The 19,249-nt window shown below is 48.6% G+C and overlaps 1 pseudogene; it reads right to left on the bottom strand.

Annotated features, from left to right (window-relative positions):
* Positions 1 to 13,353: 13,353 nt before the first annotated feature.
* LOC125092665 (uncharacterized) lies at positions 13,354 to 17,452 on the bottom strand (annotated as a pseudogene).
* Positions 17,453 to 19,249: the final 1,797 nt, after the last annotated feature.

Here is a 19,249-nt window from a genome sequence, read left to right as displayed (position 1 = left end):
TTTTACCACTGATCACATCATTTTTATTCTTTATTTTGTTAATATGCTGTATCACATTGATTGTTGTGCACCTGTAAACCATCATTGCATTACTGCTAGATCTCTCTTGATCATAGTATATGATCCTCTGAACATATTGGTGAACTTGGGTTGCTATTATTTTGTTGAACATTTTTGCATCTATAGTCATCAGGGTTATTGGACTGTAAGATTTTTTCTGGGGGTATCCTTGTTTATTTTTGTATTAGGGTAAAGTTGGCCTCAGCAAATGAATTTAGAAGCTTTCTCTTCTGTTTTTTTTTTTTTTTTTTTTTTTTTTTTTAAGTGGGCAAAAGACTGGTATGAATCCTTCCCTGAATGGTAGAATTTACCACAGCATCTGGTTCTGCAACTTGGTTTTTTGGGAGGTTTTAATTTTGCTGATATGATGAGTACTGGTGTTTTTTTTTTTTTTTTAAGAGTTTATTTATTTGACACAGAGAGAGAGATTACAAGTAGGCAGAGAGGCAGGCAGAGAGAGGAGGAAGCAGGCTCAGTGCTGAGCAGAGAGCCCGATGTGGGGCTCGATCCCAGGACCCTGAGATCATGACCTGAGCCGAAGGCAGAGGCTTAACCCACTGAGCCACCCAGGCGCCCCGAGTACTTGTGTTTTATGTAAGTATTGAGTCACTAAAGATGAAACTGTTTCCACATCTTGGTGGTGGGATAGATGAAGGGGAAGGAGAGTCATGGGGCCCAGTACTCAAAGGTTCCATCTGCCACTGTGGCTGTGCCATTCCTCTCAGATGCCAACAGAAGAGAAAGGACGTGGTGGAAACACGACAGAGTGGTGGGGGCAGGGTGGCGGGAATGTGGGGTTCAAGGGGGTGATGAGACTGTCGTGTGGCCCTCATGTCCCACCCACAGGGTATCAGATCGCCTACTGCCTGACCAACAGCAGCTCCAGCACGTTCACCACAGTGGACATGGGTGCCATGGTGAAGTAATTCACAGCCACTGAGCTGGCCCCAAAGTCAGTGTACATCTTCAGGCTGATGACCAAGATGAGGCAGGGCTGGGGGAGCCCCTAGAGGCCACTGTCATCACCAATGAGAAGCGAGGTAAGGCCAGAGGCCCAGGTCCACTGTCCTGGTGACATGGGGATGACAGCTGGGCCCAGTTGGGAGCCACAAACTTGCTGGGTCCACAACTCCCTGGGGCAGGGCTTGCAGGGTAGTGTGTCTACACAGCCCGATATTTAACAGACCAGCAGCAATTTCCCTGTAGAGGAGGCTGTGTAACTGGATCAGGGTGGCTCTGAGTCACCAAGTTGGAGCGAGGCTCCCTGAAGCCAGGTGCTTTTTCTCGGATGTTCAAAACCACATGACCAGCTGTGCCAGGTGTTCCAAAATATGTTTCCTACCAAGCAATCTTAAGGAGATGTGTCTTCATGGATGCCGCTTCTGTTCCAAGAACTGGTGAGGTGCTTATTGTTCATCGTCTTGGTTTCTCCTCACCAAATCCTGGGGGACAAAGTGCTATGAGGCCCAGTTCTACAGAAGATGTGGGGCACAGACAGATTCAGTCATTTGCCAGGGACACAACTATTGAGGCAGTGATGTGGACACCCTCCACAGACTCTGGGTTCCCTTTGCCCACAGCAATTTGCTGTGGGTTCCCATCTCAGTGAGCCCCTGATAATGCCCTCCAGCCTCATCCTGGTATCTGCCTCAGTGGATTCCCTTCCCAGGGCCACCCCAACTAATCTAGGCCCTTTTTAAGCCACCTGACTTAGAGGTACTCCAGGGGTTCCAGGTTAGGTCGAAGTCAGGACAGAGCTGGGGCGATCTGGAATGCAGACCAGCCACTGAACCACCACTCTGAGGCTGACAGGAGCCTGGGTGGCTTTCAGGTCAGCGTGGTGCCTGCAAGTTTCTATGCTACAACCAGTCCACATGCATAGTTCCCTTAGAGTTCTGGCTTCAGAATGTGTGGCACAGGGACTGCATACCTGTTTTCTCCACATCCAGGGTGCAGGCTGTGCTTTGGCCCTGCTGAGGTCACATGGTAGACCATGAGTAATAGCTTGACCCGGCCTATCCCAGGAGTTGTGTTGGGGGGAACATATGGCTCATTTACCTCCTGTGCTCTTGAATGTAGAGCCCTACCCATGCCCCAGAGGTATCTCCCTGGACTTTGGAGCAAAATCAAAACAACAAAATGAAAGGATCCAGGATACATTTGGGCCCATTTACCTGCAGAAGTACTCTTGGTCTGTGGTTTGCTCATCAATGTCAGAGCAGGGCTCTTACTGGAGCACAGGTAGGCTGACAACCAGGCCTACTGCAGGGTATCTGGAAATGTTGCCACCTTGGGAGAAACCCATTTGCTCACTACTCAAGTGTTATTTGTGCTATTGTGCTGAATCCTCCTCTGACCCACTTGCGTACCATGAGAGGCTGAGTGAAATGTAATGCCTGTAGTATAGATTGTGTTGGTTTCTCTATACATCAGTCCCTAGTGTTTATTCGGCTGGTGGGGAGGGGGCTGGGGAGTAGGTATTTGGGGCTGATGTGCCTTGCTTCAGAAGTGCCCCCTGAGGTTGAGCAGGAAGGGGGGGGCTGCAGTCCTATTGGGCACCTGGTCCACATTGTTCAACATGGTGTTTGGGTTGAGGGGAGCACAGGGACAGCCATCTGGACTCTGTGGCTCCTCAACTGCCTGTTGACGGCCTACACCCAGGGCCCGGGGTAATATAGCAGAGTCAGAGACAAAGGGCCAGGCTCATAGGAAAGAACTGGAGCCAGGGATGGGGGGGGCGGCCCAGGCAGCCACATCAGCCAGCTAGGTCACCTGGGGGCTGAAGCCCGGCTCTGTGCTCTGTGCCACATTGGAGCGTTGGCATCTTTCAGGGCAAAAAGCACACAGCAGGAAGTCTGCCATCACCACGACCCTGAAGTAGAAAGTGTGGTGTGGAATGCACTCAGGCACCTGGGTCAGTGGGCGTTTCTCCTCATCCAGTCTCCTTTCAAATGCCTAGGTCAGCACCTGGGCGTTGGATGGAGGGCAGCTAGCTAGGGTGTGGGAGTTCTTTCTGAGGAGGCTGGCAGTTGGAATGCTGCCCCGTGGCTGGGGTGGACAGTGCAGGTGGGGACCAAAATAGCCTGCTAAGCGCTAAGGCTCAGGTTCCATGCAAGGGGATTCTTGGAGGTGCCACAGAAGAAGAACCCCATCTGCATGTCCCTGCAGCTCTGCTCCCCCTGCACAAACCTTGGATGGGTGCAAGGTGGGAGAAAGGGTGGGTATATTTGTTCTTTCCACCCCTATGTAAGTTACCTTCTTCCAAAGATATCCATTGAGGACATGGAACACAGAGGCTGAGCGGCCTGGTGGACACCTGGAGAGGTTGTACTGTGCAACCAAGGGAGAAAGGGCTAGACCTGCCTGACCATGGTGGATTCAAAGGGGGCAGCGAACATGTTTGTGGGACTCAAGCAAGGCAGTGGCCTGCAGGGTTTCACCATCATCCAGGAAGCCTCCATGAACACTGTTGCAAATCCTTTACAATCCCTCTGGTTTTCTCCTTGGGAGAAAATTCTAGAAGCAGAACACTTAGCTCAGAAGACATGAGTATGTTTGGCTTGGAGATAACAAAATTCTTGGACATGCCATGCCCTGGGGACCAGGATTCAGGTCTTGTGGCCTCTCTGTTTCCATATTGATGTCTTGCCTTCTATGTTTGGTGAAAATATATCTCATTAAGCGTGTGTCCACAGGCCTTTCATTCTTCCTCTAACATTAAATGGCTGTGACTGTACACGGTGATGTGTCTTATGGGGTCTTACTGTCTGATTATGAAAATTCTCAAACAACTGGGTACAGATTTGCAGAACTCATGGAAAAGCTGCATTCAAGCTGAACAAGAATCAATAAGGGGGGACAGAGTAGGTTGAGGAAGATGAGTATACCTTTGTGACTCTTGTTTGAAACATTGCTGGTTCTTTAATGTTTCTTCTTCCAGATTGAAGGGAAACTGTATCTGAAAGTATCCATGTTCTACAGAAATGTGATGAAATATTTATGTGTGAACAAATGGGAACATTTATTTTCTCTCCCCCCCTGAACCCTGCATCATTCAGAAACTCTCAGGGAGAATTATTTCTTCCAAGGTACTTAAGATTATTGGCATACGTTCAGCACAAGTGCCTTTTTCTTTTAACAGGACACCACTGGAAACATGGTTATTTTACCAAGAGATTGAGTGAAATGTCCAATTTGAGAATAACATGTATAGAATCCGATAATGACCAGACAATTTTCTGGAATGTAGGGTGGCTTTATGGAGACCTTGGCAATAGTGGCTTGACACCTAGATGACACAGTGCTCAGGAGCCTTGCCAGTAGGGAATGTTACTTGTTGGCAGGTATAGGAAACTCAGCATACTTGGGGGACTTTGTGAAGAGGAATCCACCCAAATTGACAGGTATTGCAGTCAAGTCTGATGGGAGTATTGCACTTGGCTTTGGCCTGGTACACCACTGAAAGTTCACTCTAGAGATTTCTCATGAAAAGTTCCAATGCAGCAGGGTTCCAAAATCTTTAGGAATGGTCTGTCACTATGCCTGCCAGGCTTAGTTAGAATAGATGCTAAGAAACCAAGTGTGCTTGCGGCTGTCTTCTTGTATCTAAGAAACCATCCTGAATGCGTTGACCTGAAATCCATCAGCCATGTGGACTGGGACCTGCTGCCACCAGTGCCAGGCATTTCCGTGCCTCACAATGGGTCCCGTGAAGCTCCAAATCTCTTTAGTTCACAATCATGTTTAGGTACCTCACTTTGGAGGCTGGCAGTGTTTTCTGATTGGAAAAATCCTATCAGAACTATACCCCAAATTGTTCCAAAGTCCTCTAGAAGCTGGTTGTTGGAGGGCTTGCCCTTTGTGTCAGTAGCATTGTCTCTGGTTAGTAGTGAAACAATTTCAATCTTCAAGGTGTAGGTTACATTCATATTGGGTGGTGATTAGTTTTTTTTTTTTTTTATTTCCTTTTTTGTGTTCCAGGGTCAATGAGAGGCATGTCTTAGAAAGGAAAGACCAGAGGCTCATTTCAGCCAAATAGAGTTGTGAAAAAAGAAAGGAAGCAAGACTAACTCACAAGATTCACTCACTAACTCAAGAGTCACTCAAATAGAGTAGAAAAAAACATTGAGGAGGTAGAGTATATGCACATATCCTATGGGAGTTCCCTGTCATTGAAGTGATGGGGTAGGTGAATGAGAAAGCGTGTCAAAGGTGAAAGAAGATTCAAGGAGAAGTAAGCATCCCTAGGAAGGTCATGTAAAATGCAGTTGAAATAGGGTTTCTGCAGATCTTCTGTTTGGGTTCTCCGAGCAGCAGGAACTTTATTTAGACTCTCATCACTAGTTGCAAATGGTGATTGACCTCTGGGCCATCTTCTGGCCCACATCCTCCTGCTTGAGTCTGGCATAGATATCATGGAACTCCCGGTAGCCAATTGACCATGCATGTATTATTTGAAGGTCTACCAGCAGCAATGCTAAGTCTTTCACCAGTTTCGGGATCCTGTGCTTTTGGCCTCTTTGAGCTTGTGCTCTCTGCTGGAAGGGAGGGGTATGTTTTCAGTTTTGTATGGCATTGTGTCTTCCTGAGTATGGGTCCTGAGACCTCAGCTAAATGCTATCTGTTTTTACAGGTGGTGCTTCGAGGCTCAGGTGACTTGGCCTCGTTGGCAGCATCCAGTGGGTCTGGCCTCTGTCTCTTCAGTTCAGATTCAAGTGCAACACATACAGGAGTGTGACCCCTGTCGTCTCCCTGGTGGATGTGCATCAAAGCGGCACGTTGTCCTGGTTCTGAACCTTCCACCTGGGTTGAGGTTCAGGCCTTGACTTGGGTGCCTTTTTTGCTGGCTTTGTCTTTCTTTTGGAGGGAAAGATGCCCTCTTCTTTTCAATTAAATTGGAGATGTACCCTTAACCAGAACATCTAGAGTTTGTTGCTTGGGGAAAATTACTTAGTGGTGCATATGGAGAAGGTTCTGCAACTCCCTGCTCCAAACAAAACATTTGAACTACAGGTTGCTTCTGTTAGCAGAGTCTTGAGTTATTGCAGGTTTATCTTATAAATAGTCATTCTCTCCAAAATAATGTTTTCTGACAACACAGTCTTTTAAGTGCCAGTAAACTAGAGTAAATAATATCAGGCATCTTTACAAATGGATCTCTGAGTGGACATGCCTTTTTTTTTTTTTTTTTTTTTTTTTTAAGAGGGGTATGTGCGAGAGAGGGAGGGAGACACTGGGCAGGCTCCACACGCTTTGCAGAGCATGACACAGGGCTCGATCTCATAACCCTGGGATCATCACCTCAGCCAAAATCAAGAGGATCAGTAAGAAGTTCACTCACATAGAATAGAGAAGACATGAGGAGGTAGAGTGTATGGACATCTCCTGTATGAATTCAATATCTCTGAAGATTCAGGGTAGATGAATGAGAATATATTTCTAATATGAATATTCTAAGAAAAGTAAGCATCACTAAGATGGTCATGTGAAATGCAGTTGTAATAGCGTTTCTGCAAGTCTTCTGTTTGGTTCTGGGAGCAGCAGGAAGTTTATTCAGTCTCTTGTCACTAGTTGCCAATGGTGATTGACGTCTGGGTCACCTTTTGTCCTACACGCTCCTCCTTTAGTCTATAACAGACATCATGGAACTTCTGGTAGCCAAGTTTGGAAGGGGATGTACAGAGGGAGAGAGAGACCCTTAAGCAGGCCTCACCTGCTGTGCAGAGGATTACACATATCAGGGGATTGATCTGACAGCCCTAATATCAGGAACTGAGCCAAAATCAAGAGTTGGTCCCTTAAATAAAAGAACCATACAGGCATTCCTGGATGTGCTTTGTGTTTATGAAAGGGAGCATATATACCCCCTCCTGTTCTATAATCTTATAAATCGGGGACTATTTCTGTATCGGCAGTGGTCTTAACACTTTCTCATGCCAAGAGGTAAGTAGCTATTCTTGGTGGTGCAGAAAAGCATTTGGCTACCAAATTCTCATAGAGGGGGAGGTAACCCTGACTGCCTGAATCTGCAGTACAGTTTAATTCCTGTGCTGATACACACAGTTCTTCCAAAACAGCACCATTTTAAAAGATGAAATTAATTTGCAAGCCCCTGGGTGGCACAGTTAGTTAAGCATCTGCCTTCGACTGAAGACAAGATCCCTAGATCCTGGGAGATCAGGCCCTGCATTGGGAGCCCTTTTCAAAGTGAAGCCTGCTTCCTCTCCCTCTTCTCTGCTGCCCAACCCGGACTGTTCTTGCTCCCTCTCTAGCTCTCTTGCTCTTAAATAAGTAAAGAAAATAGAAATATTTCTAAGGACGTAATTAATTTGTAAATTCTTTCCAATTTATGAGGACAATATTAGTAGAATTAGGGACACATGAGAGTTAGATCACAAACCACATGTTTGTTAAGTCTTGTTCCCATTCATCCTTGCTATTTACATACATCAATAGATTGTTTTCGTGAACATACGTCAAAAATGCATGTTCTAAGATTCTAAGTTAACCCTTCAATTGATGATCTCATGGATCCCAGGCAGTGTTATTTCCTCGCATCAAACTTCCTACCAAGAGACAGTACCTGTGTCAATTGTGAAAGCTAGTAAAAGAAAGTCCCCCATTCTTAACTGGTACAGTGTGCATGGTTGTGAGACCCCGCCTGTTCAGAGATACTGGCCTTTATCCAAGTACTGATGGATGGGAGCAGATTTGCTTTATTTCTAGCTATTGGTTACTGAAATACTGCATTCAGCATCCCTCAGAACATGACGCAGTTGTATATGTTTGCAGTGAAAAATTGTCAGTGTCTGAGTTTGTATCTCATTTTCACCCTAAAAAATTCCTTGGAAGGTATTTGCCCAGTGATTTTCGGATGTGAGTGTCAGGAGAAGTATCCCCCCCCCCTTGTGTTGGGATCAGTGTTTCCTCAATGTGAGGGTGTTGTTGCTGGCTAAGGAAGAAGGGATACCTGAGTACATTCCTTTCCTCATCACACCAGGAGGATTTTCTTCTGTGAATCCTCCCAGGTCCTTCACGTGTTGGCTCCATGAGGAATGGGTTTCCCACATGGATTTCTTTGGTATTCAGCAGCAGCGATGATGCAGGGCGTCCCAGGAGGTCCCTGCACCTTCACATTTGTGTGAGGGAAGACGCCCTGTCTGTGACGGTAGCAGAAGCTCAGGCCAGAGCCCCAGTTGAAACTTCTTCCACCAAGATACAGTGCTAGTGGTTCTCCCTGTGTGAGTTCTCTGGTATTGGGAAAGGGACCACTTCTGGCAGAATGCTCTGCCTCAGTGATCGGAGACACAAGGTTTATACTGTGTGATTTCTGTGGTGGTGAGAAAGGTGGGAGCTCTGGGTAAAGGCAGGAGCCCAGTGATGAAAGACCCAGGTTTCCCTGCTCTGAGTTGTCTGGTATCTGCAAATGTGAGAGATATATCTAACGGCTCTTCCATGTTGACCGCATTTGACGGGGTTCCCACCGGTGTGGATCCTCAGATGTTGGCTAAGCGTATGGAGGGACTAAATATTTTCCCCTGAAGATGGCATTCAACAAGTTTCTGTCTGCGGGAATGTGCCCATAGCCTCGAAGTGATGCATGTCGCTTTGAGCTCTGGTACAGCAATCCAACCATATGGCTTCTAGACCGTGTGAGGTCCTGGGCAAGGATAAATGCAGAGCTCTCTGAATGAAGGGTCTCCCACCTTTGTTAAATCCCTAAGGTGTTTCTCCCGTGGTTCTGCTGTGTACAGAGTTGAGCACTGCCCTGGAATTGTTTCCCCCATGTGTGTCATATCTACTTTCCTTGGAAGGGTGTGTTCTCTCGTGTCTCCCGAGATTAGAGCCCCGACCAAAGGCTCTCCCACACTGGGGAGATTTGTGTGGTGTGATCCAGGATGAATGAGTTCTGATGTCACTGGCACCAGGGACACATGGCTGAAGGCTCTTCTACATTGTCAGTAAATCCAAGGTTTCTCTTCCCAGGATATAACACACATGGAATGAGCTGAGGGACGTGAGAAAACTTCCTCCTGTGCCACAGAATTGGCCGGGTTCTCATGCAGTGTGAACCCTCTGCTAATGACCAGAACAGGAGGGGCTGTGGAAGGATTGCTCACTCATGTTCCTCTCTTCCTGACTCAACATATGAATTTCAGCCCCTTCCTTCAGGAATAGTCTCTGCATCAACCTCTGCAAGCCACTTGTAGTCGGGTGCAGTGTTACTTTCTGGAATTCAGATAGATCTTTTTACATGGTACCTTAACACCCATGTCAACTTCTGATCAAGTTTTAGATGTTTATGTTTCAAAGACTATATTGGTGAGTCGTGTTCAAGCCAGTGACTTTTACAGACACTAAGGCGATGGCTTGCCTTGAGGCGCATTTCAGCCGAGAAATAAAACTATTCAGATTTCTGTGTTATGCTGGGGTCGTGATGGGAGGCTGATTCTCTAGGATGGCGTTGGGGGAGGTCAGGCAAAAGGGAGGTTTTGCAAGAACGTTGCAGAAGGACAGAGGACACACAGGACACAGGAAGCATTGCTCATGTGAAATGAAGGTGGTTTTTTCCTTCTAGGAAGGCATTAATAGAAAGACACTTGGGAGCTTCCTGGAGGAATGTTACATTCCTCCTCTCACAAGTCCTTCTCAAAGGACTGCAGGTTTGAATAGAAATTGTGTTTTATTGACATTTCCTTCTTCCTCAGCCTCTCTCAGTATTATGGAGGGGAGTGGGGATGTTAGGGCTTCAGGAAATGGAGTTGCAGGTATCTGCATGGTAGCTAGCCTCTCATTAAGCAAGCCTAATCCTTGAGAATCACAAGGACTTTTATAAACTGAGGGAGACTCTGGTCTTGCATTTTTGATCTCTATTTGTGGAGAATCTGTTTTTTTTTTTTTTTTTTTTCCTTTCCTTATTTTAGGGCAGTCAGAGCACCTGAGGAATATCACTCATATCACATGTTGGGTGGGGCAGTGTGGCGTGCCAGCTCCTACTTTCTGCTCAGCTAGCCTTCTCCTCCCTCCTCATGTGCCCATGAAGAGTTTAGACCCTTCTGTCAATAAGGTTGTTGAAAGATGCTGGTCTCATCTTCTGTAACTTCTTCCTGCAGAGTAGGAACACAGAGCTGTCCCTACCTGTAGGTCTTTCCTGGTCAGCTGGGGGGGCCTCTCTGTGTTAGAGTCGTGAAATGAAGAGGCTGCTGAGTGCAGGGGAGGAGTTGTGACTGGAACTTGCTGAGTGGAAAGGACCATCTGTCCTCTCGAAGTTACTGCAGTGAAGGGTTTCTGGCACCACCTGTAGAGACGGGGTGGGTGGGGGGGGACAACACAACAGGGTTAGAAGAAGAAAGAGAAGGAGAATCCCCATGAAAAGTCCTTTGATAATGGGTGAGAACCCTCCCCCAGGCCACGAGTTGAGCCAATCCTTAAAGAGAGGGATCCTTGGAAGTGCGGATTTGAGCAGTGGTATCTGTTAGGAACCCAGAAATCTCCTTGTGATCGTGGGGAATGTGCCCATATCATTCTGTCTTTAGATTGGCACAAGCTCCACCTTGTGCAGCAGTTACAACATCTGAAGCCTTTGGGTTTGTAGAACTGCTTCTTCATGCATTGGGATCATTCCCTTATTTCATTGAGAAATCCAGTTTGGGCTGACATGTAGGGCTTTGCCTGTGTACTCTGTAAGGATTTCCCCATGCCACATGACATCCTCCAGTCCCAAAGAGGGACAAAGATGGATGCTAGGTGGCCATGTCAATGAAACGGAGCACATGTGCAGCATTGCGTGAAATGGGGAATGTCGGCTGGTTCGGTGAGGGTTTTTAATAATGGGCCCATGCATCTAGGCCCATTCCAAGTGTCTGGTGGTCTCTGAAGCTTGGGGAAGCCATGGGCCCAGGTTAGAGCTTCATGGCCATTGGGTCCCAGCTAGGGGCCCTTATCTAATCCTGAGTCTCCTTGAGTCTCCTTGAACCTCAGGCTTTCAAGGGCTCCTCGGTTTTGGAGGGCCATTCTTGGAACGTGCAATAATTTCAGGCCCATGTTGGGTTGGCGGGTTATAGCTTGGGAAGAAGAGCCTTTTCTGTCAATTGCCTCATGGGAGTAGGGGATGAAGAAGGCCTGTTGGAGTCAAGAAAAATACTTGTAAGATTTTTGCCAATTATATCCAAGAGTCGAGCACTAGGATCTCTGCTTTGGGGGCAGTGATGTTTGCTGACAGGTTTTGGACTCAGCAGTCTGAGTTCGACTGATGACAGTATATCTGGCTTTTCTTACCCCATTTCCATGAAACTGTTGTCATTGCTAAAGCACCTGTCCTCTCCATTTTAGTAGAGGAATCTTAAGTATGGTCGACTTAAGAACCTTTCAAGAGTTATGAGCCATAGGCATAGAGTGGTCGGGTCCAGGCCTAAGCGTCTCTGGGTTTAAAGTTTGGCTGGTTTCCGGTGTTAGTTCAGGCATATTTGGAAGCGTAAGGTGGTACTAGATAAATCAGCCTGTGTCATGGTTTGGTGGCCTTTGTTCTCTTTGATGCTCTGGATCTCATGCCAAGTCCTTAGAGTCAGGGAACATCCCCATATGAATTGGGAGGTTCCTTTTCCCAGGAGGGCAGTTGGATGCTTAGCTAAAGCCTTTTTTTGCCATTGTACCTGAATGGGGTGTCTTCTTTTATCAGTTGGACTGGGAGGGAAGAAACCATTCCAAGAAACCCTTTTAATTTTGAGGTCTCATGTAAGTATCCTCGTTAGTAGGAGTCACCAGTTAGTGGGAGAAAACTTGTCCGGCAGATAAGGGCCTTCCCAAGTGCACCCTCCACTCCAGTTACAGGGACAGCTGAGTCCTTCATTGTCTCCATAAGTTCCCAGAGAACCCTGCGGAGTGGTGTATGTTCTCTGGCTTTGAGGGAATTGGTTCCTCATCCCAGCCCCATGCAATTGGTGAAGGCGCTAGTTGAGGTCTACAGTCATGGGAGAATCAATCACATGTTCCAGTTGTCGAATTAACCCTGAGCCCATGGGGTTCTGGTATTCCCACAGAATAAGAAGCAAGGGGATTGCCTTTCCATGAGCTAATGTGGAAAAGTTTCTGAAGATGATCTCAAGTTGTCTAGCTTAGGTAAGCAACACATATGGAAAGGCCACCAGAATTAGACTTGAAGATCCACAAAGGTGGGTTTTTGAAGCCTACTTTTCCTCTTCCAAAGAATGTTCCTTTCCAGAGACAGCCAGCTCAGGGCTCACATCCTTGGAAAGCAAGTCCTGCTTTAACCCATGTGTTGCAATTATCAACTAAAGCTTAGCAAGCCTAGTGATCAATCATGTTGATCTCTTAGAGTCTGCATCACTGGGACTTTTTTGAGGAATCTCTAATTTTTGTCTCTCTAGGCCAGAAGCCAAGGGAAGGACTTTCCATCAGACATGCCTGCAATACCTGTGGATTTGGGCACCTTCCTCTTCCTGAGGTGCCCAACATATCCGAGGTGCCTACACCTGCCAGAGAGTGACATTCTTAATGCTCCTGGTGATGTGGTGGGGAAGTATGGAAGCAAGGGTTCAGGCAAATATTCCCAAGGGACCTGATGGCTGCAGGTTTTCCAAAAGTCAGCCTTAGTTCCTTAAAGCCCTTTAGTCCCATCTGAGTCTCTGCCTAGCTCTCACCATCGGACAGTCCCATCCAAGCCCTGGTCAAATCACCCATGTTTCCAATTATGCCCCGTTACAGGAGAAGAGATTCTTCTTGAACATAGGAAGATAGATTAGTGTTGCCTTTTGAGAAGAAATGCTTCCTGAGAGCTTTGGACTTGGAGGGCTCAGGTAGTGCAAAACGTGCAATGCTTTAATGTGCTCCCAAAGGAATGTTGGCCATTGCTGCTCTGAACATTGAGGTACAGATGGCCCTTATTTTCACTACATCTGTATCTTTGGGGTAAATGCCCAGTAGTGCAATTGTAGGGTCATAAGGAAGCTCTATTTTTAATTTCTTAAGGAATCTCCACACTATTCTCCAAATTGGCTGCACCAACTTGCATTCCCACCAAAGGAATGTTGGAACCCATTTCTGTATGCCCTAGGTGTCTAGCATTGCCATGCTTGAGGCCCATGTTTTCCCCAAGGTGCTTCGGTGTACTTGGTGCCCTAGTTCCTCTGCCATGGTGTCTGTGATCTCCATAAGTCAAGCTCAGATTAAGGATATCCTATCCTCCCTGCACCTGTTGCTACTGCAAAACACACAGACTGAGTGGGGCCCATTTTATGGGGCCACTGCCAGTGTTGAGCCCAGCGTTGGTCATGGTCAGGCACGTGGAAGCAACAGGGGTGGTTCGGGGGGGCACAATGGGGGGATACAGCTGGGGTGGCTGCTGCCCCTCGAGTCGATTGCAGGATGGTCAAGGAGCCCTGGCAGTCCTCCGTCTTTCTGCATCTGTCATGCTCTGCATTGTTGCTGGTGACTGGAGGGACAGCGGGAGGAAGAACAGCCCCTGAAGCAGACAGAGGAAAAGACCGGAAGGCTACTGTGACCCCCAGTCCCAGGAAGGCCCAGTCCCACCAAACAATGGACTATTGTAGGCCCAGATTGTTGCCTCCTGCTCCAAGTGTCAGTCATCAGCAGGGCTTGGGCAGCCAACTCTGGGTGTGGTGGCCGACTAAGAGGGTCCTCTTGTCTTGCCTCATCGTCTTCTGGTGGGCTGCCCAGAAGTCTTCTCTTTGGCCTACGGAGGTCAGGTATGAGAGCCATTCCTGCAGGAGTGTTTCTTTGTGTTTTCATGCCGAATCTTCCTCTGGGCCCAAATCGAAGCTGCAAGTGATGACCCAGGGCCCTGCTGGCTCCCTTTGTCTGAGCACCCCAGGAGACTGGTGTCTCGGGGTCATGGGCAGACTGTCCTGTGGTGTAGCTGTGGAGACAGCATGTGGAGTTGTATGAGATAATGAGTGGCATGTGGCCTGGGGCAGGTCTTACAAGAGGCCTGTGGGGTTTTGTGGGACGTGTCTTCTGAGGTGTTGAGGTAGAGGTTTCCCTGCAGGACCCATGGATGACATGAAGAAAGGGAAGTTTCCCATGGACCCCCTGGGGCTGAATGAAGGCTACACTCCCAGGGTCGCTGAGGCCCCTTCACTGACCTTCTTGCTCCATTACTGCCGGGTCCTCCTCCTGCTGGACTGTCCCTTCCCCAGGCTCTCTGAGAGCCCTCGACATGCCCTTCTCTTTGGGGGGAGCCTTTGCCCACACGAATGTCGCAGGTAGCATGACAGAGAAGGCGTGCTCCTGACTCCCATGGGAAGTGGGTTTGCATGGTTCACACGCTGTGGGCAGGTGGTGGTCAAGGTGGAAGCAGACAGGGAGGGCATTCCCTGATGGGTCTTCCCTGCAGATTGAGGGATTGAGGAGAGTCTCTAGAATATCAAACTCACATAGTTAAATGGTGCCATGAGGGAACCCGCTACCTCCCGTGAGTCGTCTTGGAGGTGCAGAGGACTGGAGCTGTTGGTCAGGTCCTACAGGAGTGGCCAGCGTACATGACTCAGAGAGAGAATGGGGACTACCCCATGCCCAAAAGGATGCAGTGCTGAGAGGGGTGAACTGACATGCTCCTATGAACCTGGGGGCCTGCCTTGTTTGCTCATTTCTCAGGTGCCTGAAGTGGGAGATGGGGCACCCCACCACTCTCTCTTCCTGACGAGTGTTGTTCAGAAGCAAGCCATCTGCTGACTTTTGCAGGGTGGGAGGGAAAGGCTTGGGTCGTGCAGAGTGAGGGGTCAATGGGGTGTGGGACCCTTTTCCAGAGGAGCACAGTGCATGGGCTGCCTGGGGTCCAGTCCCTCCAGACAGCCAGTGCCCTTCCTCCAAGAGCAGCAGCTCCTGGACGACAGCGCCCGACCACCACAGGGAGTTGCACGGATCAGGTGGAGGTTCCCCATGGGACATTGTCAGGCTTCCTAGTGCCTGCGGGAACTGTGACCTTCCTCTCCTCTCCCCTTTGTAGTTAGAGGCCAGGGCAGCACCCTGGGTTTTGTGTTGTTTCCCAAGATGCCCACCACAAAGTCAGGGCAATGAGGGAGAGTATGTGTCCATGTTTGCCTTCCCCTTTTCCTGCCCAACTTGCCCCATTCCCAAGTCCTTCTCTTCTTCTGCTTCCCATGTTGTTTCTGTCAAGTCCACAGAAGGGAAGCTTCTTGAGAGCTGAAAGCAAGAGCAGAACAGGGCGTGAGCAAAGACTCCCAGGCAGCAGAGAACCAAATGGGGACACCCAGGCCCAGCCTCGCATCCTGAGGCCCCTCCAGCAGGGTGAGCTGTGCCTTGCCAACTTCCAGGCCTACTCCTGGCTCTGCTGTCCAGGGCTGCTTCCCAGACTCAGTGGTGAGCTGTCAGGGTGATGTTAGGATAGGGATGAGGAGGGATACCCTGGGATTTCATGCGACAGTTCAGATGCAAATCCTGAGTGCCTGCAGAGATTAGGGCCTCCAAGGTGGGCGTCATCAAAACATGGAAATGGGAAGAGCTGGGACGAGGTGCTTATGGACAGATGAGAGAGGAAGCCCAAGAGATGGAAGTAGAAATGAATTATAGGAGCAGTGTGGCTCCTTTTGTTGGAATCGTCTTCTTCTGTGGAATCCTCCTCCAGGTCAGAGAGCAGCAAGGAGGCTAGGGTAGCTGTGAGAGAGGACAAAGGGGAGTTAGTGCAGCTGATGACCTTGGGCCTGCTGCTCTGGGGATGATGGGCTCTGCCCTCAGTTGGGTGACGCCCCAACTCTGAGTCCTCAGGGGTCTTGGTCACTTGATCTCCGCAGGGTGCAGGTGGGTCTCTGGTTGCCCACCTGCTCTTCCCACCTCCGATTATCTCCAAAAGCCAGAAGCCCATCTGTGATCCTTTCCCTCCTACGCGTCACTGTCCCTAAGACTGCCTCTGCAGGACTTTGCCTTCCTCTGTCCTTGTCCCTGTCCCTCCCTGCTCCCCTCCCTCCTCCTCCTCCCCTAGTGATGCTCCATATCCTTTCTCCTGCCAAGGCCCACCAGTCATAATGTCCAAGAGGGGGCAACCAAGGAAAGAGAGGAGATACCCTGGTTCTATGTAATCAACACCTTGATCCCTCTGTGCTGGGAGCAGCTGTCATGGGTCGGGATTGCTGGGGAACTGCAGGGAGAGATGGCTCTCCACCTCCCCATAGCCATGTCTGCCCAGTGACTGAGATGACCTTCCCAGGGACATGTTTCAAGTTAATACAGCGCCCTCTGTTTCCATAAGTGTTACAGATGATGAATGGAGATGGGACCACAGGAAATTCTCCAAGTACCCTCAGCTGTTCAGGGTAGCCCTGGAAAATGTCCAGCGGTGTGGTCACTGAATCACAGGATTCCTACCAGAACTCCTGCTGAGGCTGGCAGTGAATGGATGGGGCAGGGATGTGTGTAGGGCCCTGGGCAGGCCTGAGGAACATTTGCAGTTTGGGCATGCTGGGGGGTGGGGAGCATGGCCAGGGCTGTGTGATGGGGAGGTGGGTTTGTGCATGGAACTGTGACTCCCTGGCCCATCTCCCAAGAAGCTCTGTGCTATGGCTAGATGACAGCTGGTGAGAGGTAGAGTGGACCTGGCACAGGAAGTGTGTGAAGCAGCTCCTGAAGCCCCTTTCCACAGGCTTGGGGGACCCTGGCCTGCCACAAGGTATCTCCAGGGTAGCTGTATGGGGGCGTCCTTCCCTTGGTAACATGTCCACAGATCAGACTCGGCTGGGGTGTGAAGGCTGGCAGAAGCTAAGGGACATGGGAGCCTGTGTAGCGAATCCAGGGGAAGTTTTCTTTACCTTCTCCAGCTCTGGGAGTCCCCTTGAAGGTACAGCAGCTTGGACAGAACTAGGAATGTTTGGTAGTGGATGTTATGAGGGAGCGAGTTTACCTGTCTTCCATGTCCTGGCTCCCAATAGAACGTAGTGTCCTGGTTCTTTTGCACAGGAGAGGGTGGTTGGGACCACAAGTCATGAGTATGACCAGGTCTGGGCCCATGCCAAGAAAGACCCAGAATCTATTGTGCACCATTCCCGAGTGGCCATGAGCAAAGAGACCAAGCTTTGACATGTGGCAGTGGCAATGGGAGGCAAGAGCAGGTTTGATGGGAAAGATCCTTAAAAGAGCCACCCAAGGAGTCTAGTGGTGATGACAAACCCAGCCTACCCTAAAGGCCCATGGACACAATGTCTGTTCTTTTCATTCAAAAACTATGAAATGAGCAAATCATGCTTGTTGCCAATGCATCCCTTTCCTTGGTGTTTTTTTTTTTCCACCTTCTTCATTCTCCAGAGCAGCAGTGACAACCCCCTGTACCCAGAAGCCCTGTCCCACTGTTCCCTGCCTCTGTGCTGTTCCCTACCTGAAGAGACTTCGTCCTCACTGTTGGCATCGTGGATGCTCTCTACACGCAGATCTGTAGGAACTGAAACAGGAGCAATGCTGTTATGAAAGAGACTGCCTCACCCATTCATCCCAGTTCTGTTGAGATATCTATGGGCCATGCAGCATCTGCCTGACCCTTTTGCTCTGCTGTCAAATGTTCACGGGGCTGGTGGAGCCAGAGCCCTTTGAGGAGACAAGGATTGGAGTTTCATCCCTTCTAATGAGACCAGGATGCTGCAGCAGTCACCTCAGTATCAGTTCTGCATACCCATGACCGCTGTCCCTTCCCAGTGCAAACATTTAAAACTCCAGTTGTTATGGGACTCTTGACATGCGGTTAGTGGGAATGAGCAACTGGATGTTTTCGTTTCCTTGATGATTTCCCTATAGTTCATTGAGATAATAAACGACTGTGTAGAATGGATACTAGACAGATTCTTTCCTGGTTAGCTCAGCATTAGAAACCAACCAGGAGAGAGAGACAAGCCCTGCTCTTCCAAGTATTTCTCTAGCCTTATTGGCTGACCTGACAGGGCTGTTTATATGTAAAACGTTCCTGGGCTCATGCACACCCACCAGGCACTGTTGGAGGACTTTGGACCTTAAGATATTAAGGTGAACCCCCAGTTCCTAGAATAAATGGGGAACAGATTCAGTGCCATACTGACCAAAAGCACCATGTCATGTTCTCAAAACAGAGAAACTGCTAGCATAGATATGGAACCACAAAGAACACAAGGAGTCAAAACGTTTCTGAATATGAAGAAGTAGGTGGTGGGTCCCTAGTAGCTGAATTTCCAATACCTTGGATCACTCCCCTGAGTCAACAGGATGGTGCTGGCATAAAAATAGGCAGGGGCATGTGGGACTGAAATAGAAATGCCCAAATAAATGCGCTCATGATGGCATCATGATGCTTGACAAGAGGACCGGCTAGAAAAAGCTTCGTCTTCTAAAACAGCGAACAGAATAAAAAAGCAGCCCACAGATTGGAGACACCATTTGCAATTCATATTTCAGAAAAGGTGTGTTCACTGACAAAACAGAAAACAACAAACAAAACAAAACAAAACAAAAAAGAAAAGAAAAGAACAATGGGATTTCACCAAATGAAAGAATTGAGAAAAAGACTTGAATAGACTGTGCTCTAAGGGAACAAATGACTGGCCAAACAGATGTATGAAACGGTGCTCAACATAAGGCATCATGAAGGCAATGTGAATCCAAAGGATGCTGAGCTGTGCCATTGTCTGCTAGGGTAGTGAGGACCCAAACCAGGAATTCAAGCCCAAAGCCCATTTTGGAAGGATGCAGAAAATTTGAGACATTGTATGCAATTCGTGGATTCAGACTGGTTCAACTACCAAGGGACAGCCTCTTGAGTACCCTCAGAGAGCAGCGAAAGGTACTCCCATGGATCCCATGCATGCGAGTGAGGAAAAGAGATGACAGAAATTCAGCATCAGTTCAAATATGTGTTTCTCATGAGAGAAAGTCTTGTTTGCTGCCAAAGAACCCTGAAACCCTGATTTGGCTCTGTTTCCCTTCCCAAGCAATGAACTCCCTTGACTTGCCTTTTGGCCCAAACCTTCTGAATAAAACAAGCCCCTCTTGCATGGATAGATTGCCAGGGAAATGTGTAGTGATGTGCCTGTCATGCCTGTTGAGGTTTGAGTTCTCTTTCGCCACTTTGCAATGCACAAAACGCCCTTCGTTCCTGCATGGAGGGTGCCCAGGTCCATACAGTGATGCTCAGTCCCTGAAGACGACCTCATTTCTCCTTTGATAGGCCACCTTTTGGGCC

The sequence above is a fragment of the Lutra lutra genome, unplaced genomic scaffold (genome assembly GCF_902655055.1).
Source record: "Lutra lutra unplaced genomic scaffold, mLutLut1.2, whole genome shotgun sequence".
Classification (NCBI taxonomy): domain Eukaryota; kingdom Metazoa; phylum Chordata; class Mammalia; order Carnivora; family Mustelidae; genus Lutra; species Lutra lutra.
The sequence above is the reverse complement of the archived record's forward strand: the minus strand, read 5'-3'. Positions and strand labels throughout refer to the sequence as shown.